Source organism: Pongo pygmaeus, chromosome 7 (assembly GCF_028885625.2).
Source record: "Pongo pygmaeus isolate AG05252 chromosome 7, NHGRI_mPonPyg2-v2.0_pri, whole genome shotgun sequence".
Taxonomy (NCBI): domain Eukaryota; kingdom Metazoa; phylum Chordata; class Mammalia; order Primates; family Hominidae; genus Pongo; species Pongo pygmaeus.
The window spans coordinates 153,098,932-153,115,161 of record NC_072380.2 but is presented as its reverse complement, the minus strand read 5'-3'; the positions used below and the strand labels follow the sequence as shown (position 1 = coordinate 153,115,161).

At 47.6% G+C, this 16,230-nt stretch overlaps 1 protein-coding gene across 8 annotated transcripts in view; it reads left to right on the top strand.

The window, feature by feature from the left end:
• The window catches only part of TRAPPC9 (trafficking protein particle complex subunit 9), a 733,440-nt gene that overhangs the window by 238,266 nt on the left and 478,944 nt on the right, over nt 1-16,230 (top strand). The window lies entirely within an intron of this gene.

The following is a 16,230-nucleotide window of genomic DNA, read 5'->3' as shown; positions in this document are numbered from 1 at the left end:
AAAAGTTTATTTATTGCATACCTCAGTTCGGATGTTTACCCTGTACATTTTTCTTAATCTTTTGGCAACCCTTCTCAGTTGTTGGTTTGGAAGCACCAAGGAAGCCAAGACAGATATGCCGGTAGCAAGTGAATGTCAGTGCAAAGCTGCGTGCCGCGGGCTTGTGGGCCAGCATGAGCAGAGGTGGCTGCTGGCTCCGTGGAGAGGCCTACACAAGTGCTCTGGGGTTTTGAGTCTTCAGCACATGGGAAGCTCTGGCTGTTTGAGCTGGCCCAGGGACAGTGTGTAGAGCAGGAGGACTGCAGGGCCTAAGAGCTGTGACTGGGCTGCAGGCGGCAACATCACTTTCAGGCACGCATGTGTTCAGGACCAGCCTTTGGGATGCTGTTTACAGTCCTCATGCCAAATTTAAGAGGGCAGGGACTGGTTAGGAACATCAGAATCGCTTGGCCAAGATGCTTGTGAGTCAGTGATACAATGGACTTTGAGGCATTGGAGCTGCTGTCACTCAACCAAGAGGAGGGGTGGAGGAGCATGGGGTGCTATCTGATGAGGTCATGGCAAGAAGGAATAGCCAGTTCTGGTGGATGGAGGTCATGTCAGTGGATCGAACTTGGAAGGAGCTAGTTTTAGGGGAAGAGTCCTCTCCCCTTTTGGGCTCTGCAGTAAAGAACGGGGTTGTTGGTAGCGGGGAGTGCCCCATTCCTGGAGAGCTTCTGTTTGCACGGCAGCTTGGTTACTGTGTTGCTGGGCTCTTGTGTCAGCCAGGGGGACTGGTGTGGGAGAAGCTTCCCAGCAGAGGCAGCAAAGGCCCCAGTGTGCAACTGCACGGCACATGCACGGAGCTACCAAGTACAGGAGGGTGCTGTCTGGTGGGCTTGAGGCAGGGAGGGCTGGGGAGGTGGCTTTCTCCAAGAGCCCCTCGGATTTCACATCGCCTCCAGCCTTCCCGCAGCCACATCCTCACCACCTTCTGACTGAGTATTCAGGCCCCCAGCATCATTACGTTTGTGCTGCAGCTCAGGCCCCCACTGTGTGGCTGCACTCTGCCGTGGAGAGCAGCGACGTGGTTCTCTTTTCTCCATGTCTACACACATGCTCCCCTCTTAGAGCTCTCAGAAAGGCTGCTGGAGACAGCGGTGACTTTGGAGTGGGGTGTTTTGGTGGGGGAAGGCTTGTACCACATGGGGGCTCTCTTCTGCCTGCTGCTTTACACTGAGCTGTTGTCTGGTTGGGGTACAATGGATCGGTGATCAGTCGCTGGTTTGGGAGTGAAACAGTCGATGGTGGGCAAAGGCTAAGCAGAGCGAGGGAGCACCTCCTGAAGCCACCAACTTTACCTGTGCATGAGGCAGCAAAGGCCCCAGTGTGCAACTGCACGGCACATGCACGGAGCTACCAAGTACAGGAGGGTGCTGTCTGATGGGCTTGAGGCAGACTTTCTTTGCATGTCTCATAATTTTTTGTGGAAAGCTGGATCTTTTAGGTAGTGGATCATAGCAAGTTGGAGGCTGAGCCCCGCCCGCCCTCCCCTGGCACTGTGTGTTGCTGTTCTTCTTGTTTGTCCATCAGTTTGGGAACTTGCCTTGACTTATCTTCGTGGAGTCTGTTTTCCTCAGTGTGTGACGTCTCTGCTTTGTTGATGATTTTCTCCTTCCTGTTTTTACTGCTCGCCTGGATTCCCAGGGCGTGCCCCAGGTGCCCCGGAGCTTTGTGGGCAGCCAGTGTCTGATTAGAGGATGTGCTGAAACGCTTCAGTTCAGCAGGCCTTCCACCATTCCCCGATGGATCTGCACGTGCCTTGGGGATTGCTGTCAAACTGCAGGGCTGTTTCTTTGGTCTGAATTCACAAGGCTTCACATTGAGCCAGGGTCAGTGGCTCATGGGGGTCCTCTCTGGTTTGTCCTGAGCATGTGAGGTCTTGTGCATGTGCACAGCTGCCCAGGTTTCCAGCGTTGTGGGACCAACAGGCTCGTTTGCCCCGTGTATAGTAGCAGACCCATGACATGGAGACAGCAGGGTTTGCAGCGAAGAAAGAGTTTAATGACAGCAGGAAGCCACACGAGGAGGTGGGAGGAGACCCTTAAACTCATCTCCCTGAGGAATTCTGGGCTGCGGCTTATAAGAGGGTCGTGGAAGGTAAGGACCTGAAAAGCTGGGGTCATTGGTTGTGGTGAGGGGGATGAAACATCAGGATGTGGAAACTGCATTCTTTGATGAATTAACTCTCCATGAGGTCCCTCAGACACCTGGCATAAGTGGGGTCCTTCAGGCCAGCAGATGTCAGTAGTTACACTGGTATGCAGGACCTGAAAGAATATCTCAAAGGGAAAATGTAACGTTTTGTAATGTTCAAGTGGCTATCGACGGAGCTGTTTGGGGAACTAGGGTCTTGGAGCAAGGTCTGTGTGATTCTGGGGCAATTTAGGCACCGGCAACGCTGAGGAAGCAGGTCGGGCAGGCTGCCCTCGTGATGAACACTGAGTGTGCTGCAGGCTTTTTTGTTTTCCCTTCTCCCCTTCCTTTCTTCCCTGATTAATTGTATAAAGTTTATAGAAACGGTTTCACTGGGGTAAGTAGGGTCTTACCAAGGCCTTCTGTGCTCTTTCATGCACTGGCTCTTCCTATTGAATTTTTGGCGGGTCTGCTGTTTTATCATTTCCCCAACTAGTTTTGTGACTTTAGGCCAGCTGCAGTGTTACCTTCCCTGACTGTTTCCGCCTAAAATCCAGTTTTTTTTTCTTTTAATTTGAGATGGGAGTCTCGTTCTGTCACCTAGGCTGGAGTGCGGTGGCGCGTTCTCGGCTCACTGCAGCCTCTGCCTCCTGGGTTCAAGCGATTTTCCTGCCTCAGCCTCCAGAGTAGCTGGAATTACAGGCGTGCGCCACCACACCCGGCTAATTTTTATATTTTTAGCAGGGACGGGCTTTCACCATGTTGACCAGGCTGGTCTCGAACTCTTGACCTCAGGTGATCCACCCACCTCTGCCTCCCGAAGTGCTGGGATTACAGATGTGAGCCACCACGCCTGGCCTCCCACTGTTATTTTTGACAACACTCCTGGACATGTGTTTTCCACCCTCTGAGCCAAATAAAGTCAGCCTCTTCCAGCAGGTGGCAGAGCAGCAGACAGTCTTCTGCCTGTCTCTCTGGGCCAGGTAGAACTTGTGTGCCAAGGAGTTGGGGGTAGCAGGGGCAGTGGAACCAACCCCTGTCTGAAATGCCACAGTCTCCCTTGCTCTTACCAAGATTAACGAGATTGTCATGAATAAATGCTTCTCAATTTGTTGTCTGCCTTTGGTCAGTCTGAACATCTTTAAATGGTTGTTCTTGACGACTTTGTCCATTTGCATCTTTGCTTTTTGGGCAGAGGTTTAGCCAAGCTTCCCACTAAGCAATTCTGGAAATCCCACCCCTCAGACCTATTTACCTTCTGGTTATTCTTTCAGAGCTGGGGATAGAATGAAAAATGCTGATTTGGAAAGATGTTCCTTTGGGCCTATTAACATCTTAGGTGTTTATTCCTAAATGCTGGTGGAGTAGTGGAGAGGTTCGAGTGTCGTGGTGGCGTCCTGCAGCTCTGCTGGCTGTTTGCTGTGAAAGCAGCTGCGATTTTCTGTATAGATTATTGGCATGCTTTTGTCTGAGCACTTGAACTCTTTCTAGACTTTCGCCATGACTTTTTTTTTTTTTTTTGGAGACAGAGTCTTGCTCTGTTGCCCAGGCTGGAGTGCAGTGGCACGATCTTGGCTCACTGTAACCTCCACCTCCTGGGTTCAAGTGATTCTTGTGCCTCAGCCTCTGCAGTAGCTGGGATTACAGGCATGCACCACCATGCCCAGCTAATTTTTGTGTTTTTAGTAGAGATGGGGTTTCACCATTGTTGACCAGGCTGGTCTTGAACTCCCGACCTCAAGTGACCTGCCTGCCTTGGCCTCCCAAAGTGCTGGGATTACTGGCATGAGCCACCGTGCCTGGCTTGCCATGGCATTGAATACAGTAGCTTGCTCACTAGTCTGGGCCCTTTCATGATCTGTGTTCCTCGTTACGGTAGGGATTCACTGGCACAGGCAGGCCCTGGGAATTTTGGGGAGCAGGTGTTTACCTGTGTCTGTAAACTGTTTTGACACAGCTGTGGGGGGTATATTTATTTGTATTATGCTATAAGTCCAGATGCAGGGTTATGGAATCTTTTGTGGGAAAGGAGCCTGACTAGTGTCCCCTTCCGGTGCTACTCCTCATGCTTAGATCCTGCCAGAGGCCGTCCGCTGCCACCGGCTCCCTCTCATTGCGCAGCCCGTTCTCATCCTCTGACTCCAGTCCCTCACAGAGTTTACTTTCAACCCTGTGCTGCTTCATGTCTTCCTCCCACCTTCCTTGTGCCATTCCGGACTTCCTCCTGAGTAGGACCTCCTCAAGGCCACAGAGGATGTCCTTGTTTTGCCTGGCCATCGCTGTATCACTCCATCCATTTTGCAGTGGACCAGATGTGGTGCTCTCCCTTAAGCCCCTGCGCCCCCACCCTCTGGCCTTGGGCAGAACTCCGGCATCTGGACAGCGTCCGTATGCTAGCAGCGCTGACTGCAGAGGCTGGGTTCAGGCTTCCTTCTGACCCTCCCTCACTCTGCCTCTTTGCTGAATTAAAGCACAACGTATATTGTGCTCCAGTTGTGGGTCAGTTACGGTGCCCCGGGGGTGGGACACAATGATGGATTTCAGGGGCCTCCTTTTTAGGAGCCCTTGAGTTGGGGGCTGTCATACAAGCCAGTAACTCAGCCTTGTCCACTGAGGACCGTGTTAAGCAGCGTGCCGTGTGATGGGAAAACGAGGGTGTATCATGGCTGTCTTGACTTCATGGAACTCTCGGGCTGGTGGGTAAGATACAAGTAAATAAAACAAGAAAAAGTGGTTAGAATACAGGTGATCCTTGTTGCTATGGCTGCACAGAGGAAGTCGAGGAAGGCCTGTGAGAGGAAGTTGCACTCAAGTGGAGTATTGAAGGAAGAAGAAACTGGGGTGAGCTAGCAGGCCAGAGTGGAGAGGGCATTCCCGAACCTGGGGCTGGCAGGTGCAGAGGCCCCTGAGGTCTGCGTGTGTATGGCATGCTGCTGCAGGCCTGCTGTCCTGAGCACAGGAGCACGGAGTGGGCTGAGAGGAGACAGGCCAGGCTGCCAAGGGTTTCAGAGGCACGTGGAATTCATTGGTTCCTTCCTTTGCTTTGTGATGCACTCATACTTCTTTTGGGGGGCATCTCTCACATTTTAGGTACTCCATTAGGCAATAAGAGTATTTTTTCTGTCTCTCACAGGATAGGCTCTTACAGTTCAGGGTAACATTTCAAAATCTAGGATATACTCTTCACACTTGGTTGGGTCTTAGTGCCTGTGGCATGAATTTTTTTTTCTTCAATTGAGTGTTACAAGGGTGAATGCGCTGTTTTTCTTTGGAATCATTATAAATGTATACAGATAGAGATGAATGTTTGTACATGTATTTAAATGTAATGATTAAAATATCATTATCATTTACCGAGGAACTCTTGTATATCAGGCACTTGCATCTAAATTGTCCTTTTGGATTCCCTTGAGAGCTGTTTGAGTAGGTGCTATTATCCTCTAAGGAGAAAACCGAGGCTCCTTGAGGTGATGTCACACTCTCCAAGTTACCCACTTTGGTCTCTGTCAGTTACACTGTGACACCTTCTTCTTTCACTACACCTTTTCTGAATTTTACCTGTGGACAGAGTCCCAACACCTCTGTATCCTGCACTCAAGGCCTTTGATGCCTTCCCCGTGGACCATCAGTTTGTCGGTTCTTTGTCTCATTGCTCCCTCGCGACCCCCGTCTGCCCTTGGAGGCCAGCCGCTTTCCTCGAGTGGCCTGGGCACCCTCCTCCACGGCTTTAGCATGGGAACTGAGAGTAAAAGAACTGACATTTATGGATTGGGCTCTGCAGGGTAGGGACTGTTTGGGTGCTTGACATTCCCAGGTTTCCTCAATCCTTGTAAGTATCCTATGAGGTGAGTGGGGAAGCGGAAGTTTAGGGAAGACTTGCCCAAGTTCGCCGAGTCTATGGGTGGTGGAGTCAGGGCATGAATCTTTGTCTTTTCCTTTTTTTTTTTTTTTTTTCGGAGATGGAGTTTTGCTCTGTCACTCAGGCTGGAGTGCAGTGGCGTGATCTTGGCTCACTGCAACTTCTGCCTCCCGGGTTCAAGCAATTCTCCTGCCTCAGCCTCCTAAGTAGCTGGGACTACAGGCGTCCGCCACCAGGACCAGCTAATTTTTTTTTGTATTTTAGTAGAGACGGGGTTTCCCTGTGTTGCCTGGGCTGGTCCCGAGCTCCTGAGCTCAGGCAATCCACCTGCCTCAGCCTCCCAAAGTGCTGGGATTACAGGCATGAGCCACCGTGTCCAGCGCCTGCCCTCTGTGTCTCTTCTAATAATCTTCATCCTGTGGTCCCACCCTTAAGGAGGACAGGATCTGATAGGAAAGGTCCGTGAAGAGCATTCCAGGCAAAGGTGCTGTGCCACCCACGGAAGGAGTGTGGGCGCGTCCTGGGTGAGAGGGAGCAGTTGGGTTTGCCTGAGATCCATCAGTAGTGAATGTGGTGGATTTCAAACCTGTGCAATCATGCGGCATTTTCTGGTTGTCGAGGTTTGTCTTCTGCAGGATGGCTGAGCCTCTCTGGGGACTGGAGCGGGAGCTGTGCAAGTGAAGTGGCTGACAGTGCTGTCTGTGGGGACATCTATTGCTGTAGGGGCATCTGGCACCATGAGCTTGTTACAGAGCCCTTCTCCCCGAAGCAGGAATGATGTGATTTAATTGGAATCGTGCTAAACCTATAAAACTATCACCGAGGAATGGTGTAGTCATGGAAACAAGTAATTCAGTGAAAGCTGCTCCTAGGGAGCACCCCGAGAAGTGGGAAAGATAACATGTGTTTCTCAGGTTTTCCAGAAAGATGCCTTCCTCCATTTAGCTAGAGTGACTGTGTCTGTCCACGTTCATGACTGTCTTTCCTGCATGCCTCAGGAGGAATCTTTTAGGGTTGAAAATAGGGACTGTGCGAATTGGATGCATCTTAGAAACAATATTTATGCAAGCCAGCACAGACAGTCCAGCTTTTCTGACTCTCAGCGTCCCCCTCTGTAAAACTGAACGACAATGCTTCCTTCATAGGGTTGTTGGGAAGCTTAAATGATAAAAGAGCCTGGCAGGGGAAAGAAAGAAGGCTGGACCAAGGCAGGAAATAATTCATTGGGACTTCATTGTTGTATGTAAGGAGGAAAATGAGATTTGGTCAGTGAGTCCAGGTCAGTCACAGTCCCGCTGGTTATTAACATCAAGAGCAGCTCTGGACTAGGCAGGGGTGTAAGGGCCTCTGGAACAGGTAGATGTCAGGTCCCCTGAGTGGCTGGGACTCTGGTCTTTGCCCAGATCAACTGTGGGCCTTTGGCCAGGTACTTAGTGCTGCCTAGCCTGGCTTCCCCCAACTGCAAAGCCAGGCTAGTGTCTACCCTCTGAGTTGGATAGTGCCTAAAACATGTCATCGTAATCAGAACATGGCAGGGGCTCCGTTGAGAGCCCTTCTAAGAAGGGCCCAAACTTGGTGCCCACATCACGGGCTGGGGCTGCAGAAATGCCCGGCAACAGGAGGCTTTTCCCTGAGTTGGACTGTGTGCCGTGTGGCACTAGAGGTACCCATGGCTTTGCCTGTTGAAGGCATCCAACTTATGCACAGCCTTCAGAGCTGCATAGAGATGTGGGAGCCAGCTGAGACCTGGAGGATACAACATTCCAAGTGGCTGGAACGACTGTGAACAGTCAGGGAGCTGACACCAGCGTGGACGGCCGCAGCCATTTGTCATGGTGTGCTCTCCGTCTCTAAATGGATTCCATTTCCCTCCATGTGCAATACTGCTCTGTAAACACTCCACACCTTCTTATAGCTTGCTGGAAAGCAGTTTTGAAATCCTAACAAAACTAGTTTGCCAGGAGGTGGGGCCAGGCCTCCCTTAAGCTCTGTGCACAGTTGGCTTTGGGGAGCCTGTTGGTTCCTGCTCCCCCTTGTCAACATCTTGTCTCTTAAAATTTGAGCAGGTAGGTGTAATAGCTGTAGCTTCATTCATGGGCAGCTCCTGTGGGAGCCAGGGGTTGTGCTTCAACTTTAAGAAATTAGAAGAAAAAATGTAGATTGAACCCAAAGTCAGTAGAAAAGGAAATAATAAAGATCAGAGTGGAAAACAATGGAATAGGAAACAGAAACCCAACATAGAAAAGCAACCAAAAGCTTATTCTTGGAGAAAAATTAATGAAATTCGTCAGCTTCCAGCCAGATTGATCAGAGAGAAGACACAAATTAACAGTATTAGAAATGAGAGAGTTGGCATTACCACAGATTTTATAGATATTAAAATGAGAAGAATATATTATAAAAAGTTTATGCTAATAAATGTGAAAACTGAGACGATGTGACAAATTCCTTAGAAGACACAAAATACCAATGCTTACACACAGATATAGACAACCACATAGACATATCCACTTAGGAAACAGAATGTTTTGTTAAAACCTTCCCATATAAGATCATGAGGGCTCAGAAAGAAAATCGAAATGGAGAATATAATAAAATAAAAAAGTCAACAAAAAAGAAGATCAGAAAGTAAAAAAACAAAAAAAACAGAAAAACTTTTTTTTTTGAGACAGAGTCTTTCTCTGTCACCAGGCTAGAGTGGTGCAGTGGCATGATCTTGGCTCACTGCTACCTCTGCCTTCCGGATTCAAGCGATTCTCCTGTCTCAGCCTCCCGAGTAGCTGGGACTACAGGCGTGCGCCACCACGCCCAGCTAATTTTTATATTTTTAGTAGAGACGGGGTTTCGCCATGTTGGCCAGGATGGTCTCAATCTCTTGACCTCATGATCCGCTTGCCTTGGCCTCCCAAAGTGCTGGGATTACAGGTGTGAGCCACCATGCCCAGCCAAAAAAAACTGTTTAAAAAGACAAAAGAAGAAAAACACCTTCCCATAGAGAAAATTTTGGGCCCAGATGGCTTTACTTATGCATCTTACCAAACACTTAAGGGAGAAATAATATGAAATCTATGTCAACTCTTCTTTCAGGAAACCTAAGAATGAAGGAATACTTCTTAAGTCATTCTGTGAGGTCAACATTTCTCTGATACCAAAACCAGGCAAACAGATTATGGGGGAAAAAAATCCCCAAAGAGCAAAACCCAAAGCACTACAGACCAATATCCCTCCTGAACACAGATGCAAAAATTTTAAGCAAAAATTGAGCATCTACTATCTAACCCTGTGTAAAATATTGACTGAGTGGGGTTTATCTAGGGAATGCAAGGTTGGCTTAACATGAGAAAACCTGCAAATGTAATTCTACATATTGGCAAACTAAAAATGGAAAACTATGTATGCCGTCTCAAGAGACAGAAAAAGCGTTTGGTAAAAACCCAGCATCTATTTAGAATGAAAACTCTCAGCAAACCAGAAACAGGACGGAGCTTCCTCTGCCTGATGAAATGCATCTACCAGCTCTAGGCAGCTACCCCTGTCCTTCACCGTGAGAGGTGGCCTGCGCTCGCCTGAGGCCAGCCATCCACACCTGCTTACCTGGCTGGACGAGGCATGTCTTCTTGCATTGCTGGTCCTGAGCGAGGCTCTTTGCTTGGCTGGGCCATCTTGCTCACTTCCTTTCATTCCTGGCATGCTCCTCCGTCCTCCTGGGTGAGCTCTGAGGTTACCTGGTCTGCTGAGCCTTCCTCTGCAAGTGGCACACCCAGAGTCAGGCCCTTCTTCCTGTGTCCTTGCCTGCTGTCCGTTCCCACCTGGATGGTAGCACCTCCCACACTGTTACTGTTGTCCTTTGCTTATATTGCTGAGCTCCCCTTCACTGTAAGTGCCTCGTGGTCATGGGCTTGTGAAGCATGCCTTCTGTACACATTTCTTGACCTGGATATTCCAGACAGTGAGGCCAGACAGCCCCTCTCCATGGGGTTGCCTGGAGATTCTCTTCGTTAGTGAGGCAAAGCAAGACAGTAAAGTATGTTTTATCTCATTCGATCAGAATAAAGCTTAACTTTGGGTTTTTCGGGATTCTAACAACATTCAGATACTTCATGTAAAATACGTTACTTTAGCTTTTAAAATAAAGAATTGTGAGATGTTTATAAAGTTTCTATATACTTTTATATTTTTTTCTTAAGAGACAGGGTTGTGCTCTGTTGCTCAGGCTAGAATGCAGTGGTGTGATCACAGCACACTGTAGCCTTGACCTGCTGGGCTCAAGTGATTCTGCTGCCTCAGTGACTACAGGTGTGTACTACCACACCTGGCTAAGTTTTGTATTTTTTGCAGAGACAAGATTTCAACATGTTGCCCAGGCTGGTCTTGAACACCTGGGCTCAAGTAATTCACCTGCCTCGGTCTACCAAAGTGCTGGAATTACAGGCATATGCTACCATGCCTGGCCTTCCAGCTAATTTTAAAAATATATATTTTTTATTTTTAATTTGTTGTAGAGATGTGGTCTGGCTTTGTTGATCAGGTTGGTCTTGAACTCCTGGCCTCAAGTGCACCTCCTGCCTTGGTCTCCCAAAGCACTAGGGCTGCAGGTGTGAGCCACCACACCCAGCTAACTTTTACATTTTAATAATTACAGTTGCAAATGGACCAAAAGAATCTGTAAAGACAACTTAGGAGCAAATGTATTCAAGCTTTTTTTTAAAAACCCCTAGGATATACAACAAATAGCATTGCTTCTTAATCAAGCTGTTACAAATTAAAAATGGTTTCCATGAGCCCTTTGGGGCCTGGGGGCAGCAGAATGGATGTTCCCATCAGCGGTGAGGAAAACACATATTATGCCAATTATTCCTTGAACACTTACAGCAGCCTGATTTTGCGAGGCAGCGTGGCCACAGGCTTGCATAAGACATGCTTCTGCCCTTGAAAATCTTGCAGTAGAGCCGGAGGAGAGAACATCCACAGAAGCAATGGCGCCCAGCGCTGCTCTTGCCATAGAGGTGTGCAGTTGGGACTGTGGCCCTTGGGGACAGGCAGTGCCTTCATCATCTGTTTGTTCCCAAGACATCCATGTAATCATCGGTTTGCTGGGTGGGAAAGGGGGTGGGGGTACAGGGAAGCCAGGAGAGAAAGGGCTTAGGCAAGGGAAGGAGATGAAGCTAGCGGGGGAGTCGGGGGACATGGAAGAGAGAAGGCTTCCGGGAGAACTGGGTGGGATTCTTCAGGCAGATGGGGGGATGGGGAAGTCCAGAGAGAGTGGAGGAACCCCCCACTTCCCTCCAGCAGCAGCAGCTGCCACAGTGTCCTGTCCAGCATTTTCCGATGCTCACTTGGTTCTGGGCCCTGCGCCTGGGGCTTCCCCTGCATTAACGGTGCGCCCTCACCACAGACCTGTGAGGCGGGGGTCACTCCCAGCATTCCTGTTTTCTAGATGAAGACAGCGGCGTGGCCTGCTGGGTGCCTTGCCCTGAATCACCTCAGTAGTTCAGCGGCAGAGGCAGGCTCGGCACCAGGCCAGCCGATGGCAGAATTCACGGTTCCGGCCCCTCTACTAGGCTGGCACGCCCAGGCATGGCAGGCAGCCGAACAGGCCGAGGCCAGAAGAAGAGCGAGACAGAGGCTCGGGATGTGACGCCGAGGAGATTTAGCACAGTGACAGTGTTTACAGATTACTTCCCTCATGACTACAACTTCACATCATTCAAGTGGAAATGACTGAACAGCTTAGAAAGATTAAGTTAGCCCAAGGTCAAGCAGTTACTAAGTAGAAGTTAAAATTCAAATCAGGATAGGTCTGAATCCAAAGTTCACGCTATTTCCATGATATCATGCTGCCCCTTTACGTATAATTTCTAAGTTTCCCAACTTATTATCGGATACAAAACATTCTCTCTCAATTCAAACCATATTTATAGAGCAATGGAGTATAAACCCTTTAGCCTATCTGACCCTCAGTTTCCAATCTGTGAAATGCAGATAATAATACTTTCTCCAGGGCTATTGTAAGGAGTTAAGTTTCTGCTATTAGCCTTGGTAGATAAGAAAAGCTTACAAAATAGCAAATCCAATTCAGTTCCAAATTATTTCTAATCTGTCCCAGTAATAGTTACAGAGACAGGGAATTTCATTCTACAAAGTTTAAGCATAAAAGCTTCAAAGGAATCCTTTAATCTGCTCAACAATTTCAAAACTTAGTAAGAAATGTAGAAGTAAGAGATGCGGAGAGAGTCTGCTGCGTGTGGAATTCTAACACAGTTGTTAAGGACAGAGGGGGGGACGGCCTGTTCCTTGAGTTCCTGTGACACCTTAGAACCTTTGCCTTGCATGGTGATCACTGTCTCCAGGAACCCCTGTGACATTTTATGTAATCCATTCCTTCAGCAAACATCCAGTGAGCACCTAGAGCATGCCCAGTTCTGAATGCTGGGGGTGTAACAGTGAACAAGGCGAAGTTGCCGAGCTGACATCCAGCAGAAGAGACAAGCAGCAAACAAATACCACGTGGACAAACAGGGAAAGATATGGGAGTGACTCCTGCTCGCTGTTTTAGGCGGATCGTCTGCAGAGGCCTCACTACAGAGATACCATGGAAGAAGCGGAGTGTGTCCACGGGGCCTCTTCAGGGCCTATGTCATTGATGGTTTGCTGTGCTGAACAACAAACACTGTCTGAACAACATCAACGCCAACTGCCAGCGTTTTAAATGATGGTCTCCCCTTGGTATACATGGGGGATTGGTTCCAGGATCTCCCATACACCCAAATCCACACATACTCTAGTCCCGCATTTGGCCCTGCAGAACCCCTGAATATGAAAAGTTGGCCCTGCAAATATGTGGGTTTCACATCCCACCAATACTGTGTTTTTGTTCCACATTTGGTTGAAAAAAAAATCTGCTTCTAAGCAGACCTGTGCAGTTCAGACCCATGTTGTTCAAGGGCCGATGACATGTACATGCAGTTTCCCCAGTAGACTTTGTGTCTGTGAATCAGAGTGGGATACCACAGGAACCTCTGCATTTCCAGAGCCTGCTACAGGGGCTGACATGGAGCAGGCTGTCATTAAATGTTGGATGAGGGAACGGGAAAGCAAATGAAATGACCTCTAAAGAATTGCTCTGCTCTTCCAGTGTGTTTTCCTGTTGATCATAGGCTGCTACATCTGATCATGCCAGCAACTTAAGGCAGTGGCACCTACATTAGCCAGAATCAGCATCACCTGGAAGGCTGGTTACGCCACAGCCTGCTGGACCCCATTTTCAGAGGGCCTGGGAATTTGCATGTAGAATAAGCCCCCAGGTGCTGCCGCTGCTTCTGGTGTGGAGACCACACTTTGAGGACCACCACCTTAAGAGATGAAATATTTTTCAATTTGTTTTGACATTTTTTGTTGTCTTTAGGACTAGACCACAAGCATCCTTATGAACACTTCTGGTGTGTCTCATAGAAATTGTACATGGTAAGCTCTTTCTAAGTAGCTTAGTTTGGGGTGCCTCAGCGACTAGCTGATAATAGCTGAATTCCTAAGAAGGAATTTTAATAAACATTTGAGGTTTTGTTTTTTTTTTTTTTGAGAGAGAGTTTCATTTTTGTCGCCCAGGCTGGAGTGCAATGGTGCAATCTTGGCACACTGCAACCTCTGCCTTCCGGGTTCAAGCAATTCTTCTGCCTCAGCCACCCAAGTAGCTGAGACTACATGCGTGTGCACCACACTCGGCTAATTTTGTATTTTTAGTAGAGACGGGGTTTCTCCATGTTGGCCAGGATGGTCTCAAACTCCTGACCTCACGTGATCCTCCTGCCTTGGCCTCCCAAAGTGCTGGGATTAAGGCATGAGCCACTGTGCCCAGCCTGAGATTAAATTTTAACATAAACATCCAATTAGTCTAGGCATTGACATGCTTATTTGGGGGAAGCCTAGAAACACCTGTCTAGCAAATGTATAAAGCTGCCAGCCCCGCTTCAGCATTCTCCTAGGTTATGATTCATGGCAGCAAAACACCAGGATTCTCAGAAACCCTGAAATCTTTGCAAGATGCTGTCACTGAGAAGCACCAGGTAGTTCATCTGCAGGGTGCACAGGGACTCTGGGGAATCTTTGCAGTGCTAGGTGGGACTCACGAACTCTTCTCTTAAAACCAGCTGCCACCAGTGCGTTCAGCATGATCCACGTGCAGAGAGTAGGAAAAAACCAGACAGTGGAAGGAAATGTGTGCTTTTATTGCATTTCTTGCCAAACAGGAAAATTGAGTTAGATTTGCTATTGAGAATGACTGACAGAAAGCAAATATGTTTGCTTTGGGTAAGGACATTCAGGTGACATTATTAGTTTCTAAAAAATCCAAAGCAGTTTAACTACAGACAATGTCAAACAAAAAGAATTCTATCCCCCACCCCTAGAAATATCTCCACTACTGAAACAGGCAGAATGAAGGAGGGAAAAGCTTACATTTATTTGGCTTCAAACAGATGTGTAATGAACCTCAGCTTTTTACCCACTTTGTTAGAGTGGACAGGTTACTTCAGGCCATCTTTGAAATGGAGACCATCCTTAGTATGTCAACAGGAGTTCTTATGGTGAAGGAGGTTGCACAGAACCCAACTGCAGGGAATGCTCCGCTTCCTGAGGGCTGAAGAGACGCACGGCTTCTGCATGCCTTCTCCAGGTGCAGTCTCATCATCACTGGGCAGAGTCGTTGGCACTGTCCTTGTCTGTCACCCCACTAGACTTCAAGCTCCATGAAGGCAGAAGTGCTTTCCTTTCATCTTTCCCCATGCATAGCAGAATGTCTGGCACATGATGGGTGCTTGACAGATGCTTGTTCCCACTAAAAGGGTCACAGATGGCTTGGGAAGGAGGCAGGCAAAAAGGCGCAGGGAGTGGTGGAAAGGCATTCTAAGCCAAAGGACCAGCCTAAGTAAAAGCAAGGAGAAATGGGCTTTTTAAATAAATATATATATATGTATGTATGTATGTATGTACATACGTATGTATGTATTTGGGGCAATATTGTTGAAGTAGGGCCATAAAAGATGAGGTCAGAACATGTAAGGTGAGATCACAAGTGAAGAATCCTGAATGCCACTTTAAAGATCCAGACTCCATAATGTGGACCGTGGAGCCACCTTAAGACTGTGAGGGAGTAATAACACTGTGATTCACCCCTAGCCAGAATGTATTAGTTTGGTAAATCGAAACTTGAATATCCTAGATTTTTTTCCCTGTTCTGGCAAGGAAGACAGGATACAGAGAATTTTCTGACATTCATTTCAAGGCATAAGATATCCTATGATAAAGAAAATTATTGCTTTATATATAATAGTCCCTAAGGAAAATTTTAAGACAAGAAAGAAAAGCAAGAAAGCAAATGTAAGACTACATGCAGAAAAAGAATTAGATGTTTTTTAGTCTTTGGCCATAAAAGATAATTGTTTTATCTTTCTGAACTGTATAGTCCTAGTTTACTGATAATTTTTTTTTAAAAATTAGGAAAGGATACTGAATTTTCCTGAATGCTTATTATGTATCTTTTGAGATGATCATGTTTTTTTTCTTTCTTTGTTAATGTGGTGACTTACATGGATTGGTTTTAGAATGTTAAACCAACCTTGCATTCTGGGGATAAACCTTACCTGGTCATGATGTAATATCTTTTTCAGCCTCAAAACAAATGACACACTTAGGAATAAATCTGACAAAATGTGTGAAGGATCTGTTCAATGAGTCATAGGGAAGATGGTGAGGGTTGGAAATAAGACTGAGGATGAGGGGGTGGGCCAGAGTGGCCACTTGTCAGAGACTTCTCCTAGGTAATGTCAGTAATACTCTGTGGGAATCAGCATCTGGAGAGTGAGGTGAAAGGAAAAGAATGGTTGCATGGTTGGGCAGATAGTGACTCTGGTAGCTGAGATGGAGACTGTAGGAGGGGCGGTGAGCGGGAGCCCATATTTGAATTAGATTGCCCAGGCCTGCCTGAACCAGCTGTCTGGATGGCAGCTGAGCTACATTTAACAGGGCTCCTGGGTGGGGATTCTTCCTGCTCATCTGTATTCTCATTAATCCATTTGAGTTGTTCTCTTTGATTTTTAAAATAGTTCATGTAGTGCATTCATGATTTAAAATCTCTTATTTTCAAGTAGGCCGTGAAGTGGCAGTCTTCTGAGAATTTCTGTTTAAGTTAAAGTTCTTAA